Source organism: Schistocerca americana, chromosome 2 (genome assembly GCF_021461395.2).
Source record: "Schistocerca americana isolate TAMUIC-IGC-003095 chromosome 2, iqSchAmer2.1, whole genome shotgun sequence".
NCBI classification, from domain to species: domain Eukaryota; kingdom Metazoa; phylum Arthropoda; class Insecta; order Orthoptera; family Acrididae; genus Schistocerca; species Schistocerca americana.
In genome coordinates, this window is record NC_060120.1 from 14,466,028 (window position 1) to 14,478,382 (window position 12,355).

Genomic DNA, 12,355 nt, shown 5'->3' on the forward strand with positions numbered 1-12,355 from the left:
TGGTGCGGACGTAGAATCAGTTCCAATTGACAGGCAGTGTTGAGGACTTCGGCCGCGCAGGCCGTCTGCGGTCGACCGATGCACGGGATGATCGATATCTAAAAATTTTGAGCCAAAGAAACCGTGGGCTAAGGGCCCCACAACTGAATTCGGCGTTCTAATAGGCTACAAGACGTCGTGTGTACCATCAAACTGTTAGGATACCTTGCATGATGCGAATCTGCATTCCTGATGACCATGACGAGCACCAGGTCGTACACGACAACATCACGAATTCCGTCACAGAGAGGCAAGAAGCCGTGCAGGATTGACGCCCGAGGTTTGGCGTCGCATGCGTTTGTGGACGAAACTCGGATCCGTTTGTACCCTGATAATCGCAGACAAAGTCTCTGGCGACAACCCATTAATATCGAACGCCAATAATAATAATAAATGCGATTAAGACTATTTTTGAATAATCGAATAACAATCAGTTCCACATGTGCGACAAGGCAGTGATGGGGTAGTGTTTGGGGTTGTATTTTAACGCGTCAGCCGGCCGGGGTGGTCGAGCGGTTCTAGGCGCTACAGTCTGGAACCGCGCGACCGCTACGGTCGCAGGTTCGAATCCTGCCTCGGGAATGGGTGTGGGTGAAGTCCTTAGGTTAGTTAGGTTTAATTGGTTCTAAGTTCTAGGGGATTGATGACCTCAGAAGTTAAGTCCCATAGTGCTCAGAGCCATATATACCATATTAACGCGTCACGGTACACCTTTCGAGTTTACCGAGGCCACCCTGATTACTCTACGGTACAATAACGAGATACTGCAGTCAATACTGGGACCCTGTTCCCGAAATTTTGATGAAAATTTCATCTTAATGGATGATAACTCGTGTGGTTATAAGGTTCTTCTCGTGAACGCGTTCTTTCAGCATTCTAGGGGCAACAGAATGGAGTGGCCTACCCGTTCCCTGGCCATGAACCCACATGAACTTGCGTAAGATCTATTAAAACGAGCTGTTTTTGGCAACAACCACGTACTCTCTCAGTGACTTCTTCAGAACTGCCATTCAAAAGTGGAACAAATTTTAACCGGGCTGGGTTGATGATATCATGGATAGTATGACGCAACTGATTCAAGCCTGCATCCGAGTAAGGAGACGTTCCACCACGTACTGACGTTGCTCGCGAGTATTGTGAAGAAAACCTCATTGAAAGCAGATGACTTTGCCTTTACACATTTTTTTTTTTTTAATTCGGTGATATAGACAAATTGCAAATGAATGTAAAAGCATGCCTCAGATGCAATTTTTTTTGTTCTGTGCCATGAAATTCGAAATAAAAGTTATGCAAAACTTTTATTGCTATCATGTAGATCATCATTCTCTTCTGCAATTGTTTTATTTACGCAAGTCACATCAGATTTTTTGCGTCTTACTACCTTTGCTTACTTCTCATGTTATCTTCACGTCCCGTAGCGGTATTAGATTACCTATTATTCGTAACAATTTTTGCTTTTGAATTACAAAATGGCTCTCAGCACTATGGGACTTAACATCTGAGGTCATCAGTCCCGTAGAACTTAGAACTACTTAAACCTAACTAACCTGGCCGAGGCAGAATTCTAGCCTGCGACCGTAGCGGTCGCACGGTCCCAGACGACCGTAGCGGTCGCACGGTCCCAAACTCTAGCGCCTAGAACCGTTCGGCCACCCCGGCCGGCTTTTGAATTACAAAGTACGCCTATTACAGCTACACTGAGAAATATAGTACATTATTACATTAATGACCAATTATTATTTAAATAATGTACATCTGTTTTTTCTTTCCCTAGCTGCGATAGCCTAGCATCCAATCCATCGAACTGCGAAAGACAAATAAAAAAAAATAAAAAAGAGTCGTACGAAAGTGCGCTTCTACACGAAATAGAAAATAAGACCTATAGGGTGACAAATGTCACCACGCATCATCGTAAGTAATTTATTTACGACTGAACTTGTTATTCGTAAGCAGTCCTGTGGAGTTATGACATTAGCTGCTGTTTTAGGAGATAATTGTAAACTTATTTCGTAGCCTTCAGGTCAGTAAACACGATACGTAACACCAGAAACACAACGGTAAATTTGCACAGCTGCAGTGTGGAATGTTGCTTCCGCTGCAGTTCGTGACGGTGCGCTTTCTCTTGCGGACCAGAGAAATAGTTCAGGGCGGAAGCTGGTGTATGTGTAATGGTCAACGGAGACACGCGATAAATCTCTTTAGCTACAGTCACAAAGGGCGCACGTGTGCTGAAGCTTCTCGCGGTCCGGGCGGCACAAAAACTTGGGGGATCACCGCCCCTCGCATTGTGGGCGCACCCCCAGCAGTTTCCCAGCCGGGCTGCGACTGTGTCCGCTGACAAGGAGCGGCGCAGCGGGTGGTTCCCGGGCCTACCCCCTGCGGCACCAACCCCACACACCCATTGTGTCGTCCGCTGCGACTCCCGAAGGCCAGTTTCCTAACGCTGTCACACAAAGCGCTCTTTCCTGTATCATCACAATGAAACAAGCCACCCATTGGAGCGTTTCTTCTTCCAGTGCCTCAGACATGAGTAGCACGGTGACATCTCAACCGAAAATACGTCTGGGCCGTAAACAGAAAAAATAATGACCTGCACACATTTCATTATAGGTTTACTACTGTGTATTAGTTAAAGCACTCTGACCAACTTTTGGGCGTTGAGTTTTTGCCGGTGGTTTCTGAGCGAAGTGGGAACAGGACTGTTGGATCTTCAGTTTTTCATTTCTGCAGGTGGTGCCTGGTTCAGCCTATCAAGGCATATGAAACAACACAGCGTGCGCCATTATGCTTCAGAAAATATTGTAAAGAGCCGTTGTATAACCTCAAGTATGGGATCCGTACCAGATAGGGTTGAAAGAAGAGATAGAGAAGATCCAACGGAGAGCAGCGCGCTTCGTTACAGGATCATTTAGTAATCGCGAAAGCGTTACGGAGATGATCACTGATGATGCCTTGCAGAAAATAAAGGCGAAACGCGTATGACACTAAAATTGTGTTTTATTCAGTTGCTGTCAGACGGTCCATAAGTGAAAATCATCAACATACCGCAGTATTACGCGCAACTGAGGAGGACAGGACCAAAAAATTGAAGATGTCCAGTGGAAGACTCTGCAGGAGAGACGCTCAGTAGCTCGGTACGGGCTTTTGTTGAAGTTTCGAGAACATACCTTCACCGAGGAGTCAAGCAGTATATTGCTCCCTCCTAAGTATATTTCGCGAAGAGACCTTGAGGATAAAATCAGAGAGATTAGAGCCCACACAGAGGCATACCGACAATCCTTCTTTCCACGAACAATACGAGACTGGAATAGAAGGGAGAACCGATACAGGTACTCAAGGTACCCTCCGCCACACACCGTCAGGTGGCTTGCGGAGTATGGATGTAGATGTACAAGATTGACGTTTGGTGCACAGTGTCTGGTGACCGCATCGTAACAGTGAGTTTTCGCCGAACTGTTAATGCTAATCGGTATGTCCAGAAACTGTTTAATCTGTAATCACCTCACAGAAGATGATTTCGAACAAGACAGAACAGTATGACAAACCACCTTGACAACGTTGCCATTAGTATGTGAGGTGTTTGGTGAGGACAAAACAGTGCAACATCCTGGCTACCTTGACCATCTGGTTTCTCTTCCTGTGATTTCTACCTCTAGGTGAAATCTAACTGTCATATGTACCCAAACAACCTTCGCATCCTGGGAAAGCTACAGCTGAACACTGGAGACGCTATTGCTGTATCCCTCAGGCAGAGCTGGTGCGCGTTTCTCCCAGTTAAGCGCTGTATCGACGGTATCGGTGTCCATTTCCGGCATCTCCTGTGATGTCTCCTTACAAAAAAAATCCTACGTCAATACTACCGTAATTATTTTCCAGGCCAGTTTTATTATTCCCATGCTGCATTGATTTAGCGACGTTTCCCCCTTCCTGAGACCTATTGGCTCTGAGTATACACTCTCAAATTCGAGACTTTCGTTTTCGTGCTAGGTGCAAACTTCATCTTTTAGTGTAGACTTCTTAGTTGTGAACAGTGTAAAAGACAGAAGACTGAGCAAGTAGAATATTATTTAACATCCTCTCGCTGTAAACGTTACCTGTTGATCAATACAGTGAACAGCAAGATCATAGTAGCAGTCGATGAATGCCGTAATTCAGTACTGAAGATGTATGGCGATTTCACTTTCAGCTTCGATGCGTTTGTTACACTCCATATAATTTTCGATTACGTGGAGGCTAGCTGCAAGGCAGAAAGCGCAAATGCTGTGCTTGAACGGCGTGAAGAAGGCAGCAGGATTTGCTCTCTCCACAACGCTCCTCGTTTGCTGCAGTTGATGTGCCGAGTGGAACTGCATCTTCCACTCTCAATATCCGCTCTAAAATAGGCCACGATTAAGTGCGCGTGAGTTACAAATGAGGAGGTTCTTCGCAGGGTCGACGAGGAAAGAAATATGATACTGATACACAATTTATTATGGTTTACATGTACTAATGTTAGCGGAGAGGTGGGAGAGAGGATTAAGATGCGATAAGGTGCCAGAAGAAAGAGAAAGAGAGAGAGAGAGAGAGAGAGAGAGAGAGAGAGAGACGCAATCAGTGTCCTGTCACTTTTATGTTGTTTACATATTGTGTCTTTGTTGGTAATTGGGAGCCTCTGCTACGTATTCTTACGCAAGCATTGAGTAGTATCAGTTAAATATTACCACTGCTCGGTAATGTGGTGCGCGAGTATGTTGTGGATCTGGTTTGCAGCTCAAAGCTGACGCACTGCAGGTAATACTCGTAGAGAATGTCGTATACTTGCCCTGCGTAATCAGCACAAAAACAAGCTGCTACGGCATGCAACAAGCAGCGAAACGCTGAGATTACTAACTTGTCTTGCGGAGAGCAAAAAATCGTGAATCTTTGACTACATACAGCGTGAAGGGAAATAAATGCCCGAGACTCTTGTCACGAGAAAGGTTACTCCCAAGGTCTCCGCGTTTAAAGCTTCTTCTGACCTCATTTCACAAGTTGCTACCTTGATCATGATGGCACGTATCGGCAGTAGCTTTGATTATATTGCTCTTTCACAAGTTACGACGTGTAAGAGAGGCGCTGCTACGTCGTGTTTATTGGAGATTTGCGTGTATCGTTAAGATAATCTACATACCTTCATTTACTACATGTTACGACAGAAGGAGTCGATATGTCTGCTCAGTGCAGTAATCATTATTGTAAAACATATGTGCTGAACTGTTCAAGAGCCCCCCCCCCCCCCCCAGGGGTCTGTCATTGGTGTCTTTCTTTTCTCCCTGTATGTAAGCGACGTCTCATCTACGTTGCTGTTAGTACAATGCTATCAAAAGGGCAGCGTGTGGTCTGAGCCACATGTCAAGAAAAGCCAGAAAGGAAAGGCACGCTATGTGCCAAAAAAGTACTAGCGCCTGATTTGAAATAAGCGTCAGTTCTAGTTGGGTACAACTAAAGGACTTAGCGCAATCTTACTAAACATTTCTAAATCACTATAGTGCCAGAAACATGCAGCTAACGATTTTAAGTGTTGGAGGTATGAATTAAACAACACCTTCAGTCACAACTTTTTCGTGTTTTATTAACCACACGATGCATTTCGGACCCTGTGGGTCCATCGTCAGGTGTTGTTGTTGTTGTCTTCAGTCCTGAGACTGATTTGATGCAGCTCTCCATGCTACTCTATCCTGTCCAAGCTTCTTCATCTCCCAGTACTTACTGCAACCTACATCCTTCTGAATCTGCTTAGTGCATGCATCTCTTGGTCTCTCTCTCTACAATTTTTACCCTCTACGCTGCCCTCCAATGCTAAATTCGTGATCCCTTAATGCCTCAGAACATGTCCTACCAACCGGTCCCTTCTTCTTGTCAAGTTGTGCCACAAACTCCTCTTCTCCCCAATTCTATTCAACACTTCCTCATTAGCTATGTGATCTACCCGTCTAATCTTCAGCATTCTTCTGTAGCACCACATTTAGAAAGCTTCTATTCTCTTCTTGTCCAAACTGTTTATCGTCCATGTTTCACTTCCATACATGGCTACACTCCATACAAATACTTTCAGAAGCGACTTCCTGACACTTAAATGTATACTCCATGTTAACAAATTTCTCTTCTTCAGAAACGCTTTCCTTGACATTGACAGTCTACATTTTATATCCTCTCTACTTCGACCATCATCAGTTATTTTGCTCCCCAAATAGCAAAACTCCTTTACTACTTTAAGTGTCTCATTTCCTAATCTAATCCCCTCAGCATCACCCTACTTAATTCGACTACATTCCATTATCCTCGTTTTGCTTTTGTTGATGTTCATCCTATATCCTCCTTTCAAGACACTGTCCATTCCGTTCAACTGCTCTTCCAAGTCCTTTGGTGCCTCTGGCAGAATTACAATGTCATCGGCGAACCTCAACGTTTTTAATTCTTCTCCACGGACTTTAATACCTACTCCGAATTTTTGTTTTGTTTCCTTTACTGCTTGCTCAATATACAGATTGAATAACATCAGGGACAGGCTACAACCCTGTCTCACTCCCTTCCCAACCGCTGCTTCCCTTTCATGCCCATCGGCTCTTATAATTGCCATCTGGTTTCTGTACAAATTGTAAATAGCCTTTCTCTCCCTGTATTTTACCCCTGCCACCTTTAGAATTTGGAAGAGAGTATTCCAGTCAACATTGTCAAAAGCTTTCTCTAAGTCTACAAATGCTAGAAATGTAGGTTTGCCTTTCCTTAATCTATTTTGTAAGATAAGTCGTAGGGTCAGTATTGCCTCACGTGTTCCAACATTTCTGCGGAATCCAAACTGATCGTCAGGTGTAGTTTGTCTCAATACATGTTTTATTTCTTCTCCTGAATGAGGAGAAATGCACCGTGTTGTTAATAAAACACGAAAAAGTTGTGACTGAAGGCGTTGTTTAATTCATAGCTCCAATGTTTTGAATACAGTCACGTTTTAAGCTGCAAAATATGGATAAAATTAAACAGATTTTAAGTGTGCCCGCAACCCCGATGCCAACATGGCTCCGGGCAATCCAGTCCTGGTAACGACAATTGCGCGGTACTGCCTTCGAATACCGTGGACAGCAGTGTAACACCCTGCGACAAGCAGCCGTCTGGATAGAATGTTGTAAAGGTCGGCTCCGCGCCTGGTCCCAAATGTCACGACCTCGAAAGTGAAAGCCAAGCCTCACAAATAGCAGTTACTCACAGAAGCACGGCGCCGGTCCACGGCTCCGGCGATAGCTTACCGCTACTATTCTCTTGGTCGGCAGGGATAAATATCCCGAAGTCAACTGGTGCCATCATAGGGAAGTTCAGACTGGAGATACTCGAAATAGGAAGATTATTATTATTATTATTATTATTATTATTATTACTATTACCTCGGGAACTGATGCAATGAATTAAATTAAGCAACCATCTCCGGAAATCTATAAGTACTCGAGCTTAATTAAATTTGCGCTTCAAATACTTTTTGAATATAATGCCCAAATAGTTGCACAATTTCTTGAATCCCGTAGTGTAAGCGTCAGCAGCTGATCTGCAATATTTATTAGTTCCTCTGTGAAGGGGCTGGTCCATTTTCAGCATAACAACCAGAATTTCACATGGTGCCATGACATGTGACCTCTATAAAACAATATCTGTAAGCACGTCCCAAGTTATGTCTGCTGTAGTGAAGATGGGCTGTGACCGAAACATTGTGATCCTGATTGTGTGTCGTTTGTACTTATGGCATTTTCAATTTAGTTGGAAGGTGAAGTGTTGTTCCCGTTATGGTATTTGGCACTTCACTCATTTTTAATTGTGTGAATAATTATTCTTGGTGTTCTATGTTATTTCACAAGCATTTGACCAGTCTACAAGAAACTGCTTGTTCCGCTTTCACTTTCCAATCTTTCTATATCTGTACATTTACTAGAACTAAACTTGAATTCTCAGTACAGTTCAGCCTCAAATCGTGAACGGCATAATGCAGGTTTTGTGTACTCTTAAATGTATCAATCTTCTTAGCAACATGTCTGTTAGCTTAAACCCTGAATGCACTGTCACTTCACGACAGTAATAGTTCTCAGCAAGGGACGTTTCTCACCGAATTGGCACACGCTGCGACGACAACACGATATTCAACTGCTAGCCTGAGACACGGAACACCAAAGTTATTCCTTGTAGTGGTCGTCCGCGGTCAGCAAGTTGATGACAATTACCTACAAATTAAGGCTGCGAGGAGAATGTAACAAAACTGTATGCTGCCTTTCTGGAGACAAGTGGGAGGACTAAGTCGAGTCGACTAAGTTTCCACACAATCAACCTTGCCTTTAGATTTCATTTACAGACAACAGTACGGTACTGTACAAATCACACAGTAAAATGGTGCACGAGTAAGGAGGAAAACGCTTAGAATTTGACCAGACTCAGTATTGTCGGTTTCTCTATACTGTCGAACGTCGGATTTGCTTTGTCGTACGGAACTTCCTCAGACACGAAGACGGGCTTGAACAGCAACATCTCATCTATCTTGTGCAAAGCATACCAAGTAGGGACCGAGTATTTCACAATATACTGTATAAGCTCGGCGCTGAATGATAGCCAGCAACAAATCTAGATCTTTTCACATGTACAGAAATGTGGATGCTGTGAATGTAGTAACTGGACGGTACTATTAATTCAGCCCATGATATCACAGTAGCAGCAACTGCTATAGTTCATTAACGTAGTCACTGCACTCTATGATTACTGAACACTTGTTTGATATGGCGGCCTACAACACAGTCAGAAATAACAGGTAACATTTACCAAGAGTCGATATCGTAACCGAATGTCCGCGGCACGTCGTGTTTAGGCAGGATTTCTCCGACCGCCAGTACAAGTAGGAAGTGAAGTAGTCCGCATTTTCTTTAAAGTCAGTACAGCCATTAGACTGTTTTTCATTTGCAGTGTTACATTTACACGATCATGATTTCGGCTTCAAAGTGCCATTATCAAGTGTTTTAATGTTATACACTGCCTAAGATGGCATACTGTCGTATTTAAAAACAGTATTTAAAAGCAGTAGGCTTTTACCAGAAATATTGACCCTTAGGCAATGTGTCTAATAGTGTATTTTAAATACGAAAGTATGCCATCTCAGGCACCGTATAACATTAAAACACTTGTTAATGGCAATTTGAAGCCGAAATCATGATCGTGTAAATGTAACACTGCAAATAAAAAACAGTCTAATGGCGGTACTGACTTAAAAGAAATGCATTATGACTGTGGCCCCACATTATGAAAAAATTATTAGTCCGCAGTTGACATTGCTGCCCATGATTTCTTTCCGGCAGACATACACGACGCGCTGGAGGTTGTGGCACGAAGACAGAAAGAGGTACAGGTTCGTGAGAGCCATCTGGAGGCTGCTGGACGAATCTGAGACACGCCAGGCGAGTGGCTGTGGCTGTGTGTTGGTGGCCTCTCGTGGAACTCGTTATGCACCTCCTGCTTGGTAAACAACAGTGGACTTTCAAATCGACTGCCTTAATTTTGGTTATTGTTTTTTTTTTGTACCTTTTACCATTTTTAGTTTCATAAGGTTTTTCATTTCATTCCCTACTCCTCTTGAATATAATTCCATCATGTTTGCAGATATAGTGGTGCAAAATTATTTTTCGTGGTTTATGTTGGACAACCCCTATATTCATTATTGTTTTGTTATTTATTTTACGGATTTATGTATGTTGTTGTTGTAGTCTTCAGTCCTGACACTGGTTTGATGCAGCTCTCCATGCTACTCTATCCTGTGCAAGCTTCTTCATCTCCCAGTACCTACTGCAACCTACATCCTCCTGAATCTGCTTAGTGTATTGATCTCTTGGTCTCCCTCTACGATTTTTACCCTCCACGCTGCCCTCCAATGCTAAATTTGTGATCCCTTGATGCCTCAAAACATGTCCTACCAACCGATCCCTTCTTCTAGTCAAGTTGTGCCACAAACTTCTCTTCTCCCCAATCCTATTCAATACCTCCTCATTAGTTATGTGATCTACCCACCTTATCTTCAGCATTCTTATGTAGCACCACATTTCGAAAGCTTCTATTCTCTTCTTGTCCAAACTAGTTATCGTCCGTGTTTCACTTCCATACATGGCTACACTCCATACAAATACTTTCAGAAACGACTTCCTGACACTTAAATCTATACTCGATGTAAACAAAGTTCTCTTCTTCAGAAACGATTTCCTTGCCATTGCCAGTCTACATTTTATATCCTCTCTACTTCGACCATCATCAGTTATTTTACTCCCTAAATAGCAAAACTCCTTTACTACTTTAAGTTTCTCATTTCTTAATCTAATCCCGTCAGCATCACCCGATTTAATTTGACTACATTCCATTATCCTCGTTTTGCTTTTGTTGATGTTCATCTTATATCCTCCTTTCAAGACACTGTCCATTCCGTTCAACTGCTCTTCCAAGTCCTTTGCTGTTTCTGACAGAAATACAATGTCATCGGTGAACCTCAAAGTTTTTACTTCTTCTCCATGAATTTTAATACCTACTCCGCATTTTTCTTTTGTTTCCTTTACTGCTTGCTCAATATACAGATTGAATAACATCGGGGAGAGGCTACAACCCTGTCTCACTCCTTTCCCAAGCGCTGCTTCCCGTTGATGCCCCTCGACTCTTATAACTGCCATCTGGTTTCTGTACAAATTGTAAATAGCCTTTCGCTCCTTGTATTTTACCCCTGCCACCTTCAGAATTTGAAAGAGAGTATTCCAGTTAACGTTGTCAAAAGCTTCCTCTAAGTCTACAAATGCTAGAAACGTAGGTTTGCCTTTTATTAATCTTTCTTCTAAGATAAGTCGTAAGGTTAGTATTGCCTCACGTGTTCCAACATTTGTACGGAATCCAAACTGATCGTCCCCAAGGTCCGCTTCTACCAGTTTTTCCATTCGTCTGTAAAGAATTCGCGTTAGTATTTTGCAGCTGTGACTTATTAAACTGTATATAGGAATTCAATTAATTTAATACCAGAGTTTAGGTACATGACAAGTAACAAATGATTGCCTTTTCAAATCTGTACATGTCCTTTGATCCCTACTATTCAGTATGTCGTGTGGCCACCACGCGCTGCAATTAGAGCTGCTGTACGCCGTGGCACTGAATCAGTAACTTTCTGAATACGTTCCAGAGGGATTTCCCTCCACGCAGTTTGTATCCGAGCCCACAGATCCGTGACACCAATCACTGGAGGGCCGTGATGCAGCAAGTGCCGACCAACCATATCCCAGACATGTTCGACGGCCGACATGTCTGGCGAAAGTGCTCTTCGAAGAAGGCCTATACATTCCTCGCAGTATGTGGCCGGGCACTGTCCTGTTGAAATGTGGCCTGTGGAGATGCCTGAAGCAGGGGGAGTACCTCAGGTTCCGCAGTCTCCCTTAGGTACCTGTTGCTGTTCAAAGTGCCCGCAGTACGTACGAGGCGAGATCGGTTGTTGTAACCAATGGCGCCCCAAACCATCACACCTGGTCTTTGTCCGCTATGCCGCTCCACAATGCGCTCACCTCGGTACTGCCGGACACGTATGCGGCCATCACTGTAGGACACGTTGAAGCGGGAGTCACCCGAAAAGATTAGAGGTTGCCACTCAGCACCCTAGCGACGGTGTTGACGTGCCAATTGCAGTCGGAGGAGCTTGTGGCTAGCCGGCCGGTGTGGCCGAGCTATTCTAAGGCGCTTCAGTCTGGAACCGTGCGACCACTACGGTCGCAGGTTCGAATCAAGCCTCCGGCATGGATGTGTGTGATTTCCGTAGGTTAGTTAGGTTTAAGTAGTTCTAAGTTCTAGGGGACTGATGACCTCAGATGTTAAGTCCCATAGTGCTCAGAGCCATTTGAACCATCTGAGCTTGTGGTTTTTGGACAATGGAAGCCGACGTAATGGCTTGCGTGCAACCAGTCCAACCTGCAGTAGACGGCGACGAACCGTCGATGCAGAAAAGTTGACACCTGTTGCAGTGCTCCATCGACGAGCCAACACTGGATGGCGCTGTCTGGTCGGTAATGGCCATGCGGACAAGATGACGGTCATCCCGTGTTGTGGTCATGTTCCGTGGTCCAGTTCCCACTCGTCGCTGCGTACGACCTTCCACAATCCACTGTTTCCTCACACGCATCACTGTCGTAGCAGCATGCCCTGTGCAAGCCGAAATGTCACGCTATCACAACCCAGTTTCCCGCCCCGTTTGAACTCCCTCACATGCCGATATGGCTCCCTTTGAAGTCGACGAGGCATGCTGGTACTCACCGTATTA